Source organism: Octopus bimaculoides, unplaced genomic scaffold (assembly GCF_001194135.2).
Source record: "Octopus bimaculoides isolate UCB-OBI-ISO-001 unplaced genomic scaffold, ASM119413v2 Scaffold_220712, whole genome shotgun sequence".
NCBI lineage: Eukaryota > Metazoa > Mollusca > Cephalopoda > Octopoda > Octopodidae > Octopus > Octopus bimaculoides.
Window position 1 is genome coordinate 1,061 of NW_026344038.1, and position 391 is coordinate 1,451.

The window sequence follows — 391 nt, forward strand, 5'->3', positions numbered from 1 at the left end:
CCAAGGTACCACGCAGTGGGACTGAACCCGGAACCATGTGGCTGGTAAGCAAGCTACTTACCACACAGCCACTCCTGCGCCTATATATATACAACAGGCTTCTTTCAGTTTCCACCTACCAAATCCACTCACAAGGTTTTGGCCGGCCCGAGGCTGTAGTAGAAGACACTTGCCCAAGGTACCACACAGTGGGACTGAACCAGGTACCATGTGGTTGGTAAGCAAGCTACTTACCACACAGCCACTCCTGCGCCTATATATATACAACAGGCTTCTTTCAGTTTCCACCTACCAAATCCACTCACAAGGCTTTGGCCGGCCCGAGGCTGTAGTAGAAGACACTTGCCCAAGGTACCACGCAGTGGGACTGAACCCGGAACCATGTGGTGGT

The 391-nt window shown here is 52.4% G+C and overlaps 1 protein-coding gene across 1 annotated transcript in view; it reads right to left on the reverse strand.

Moving 5' to 3' along the window:
• LOC106882584 (putative phospholipase B-like 3) overlaps positions 1-391 on the reverse strand; it is a gene marked incomplete at its 3' end in the record, with an annotated part of 5,357 nt that overhangs the window by 680 nt on the left and 4,286 nt on the right. The window lies entirely within an intron of this gene.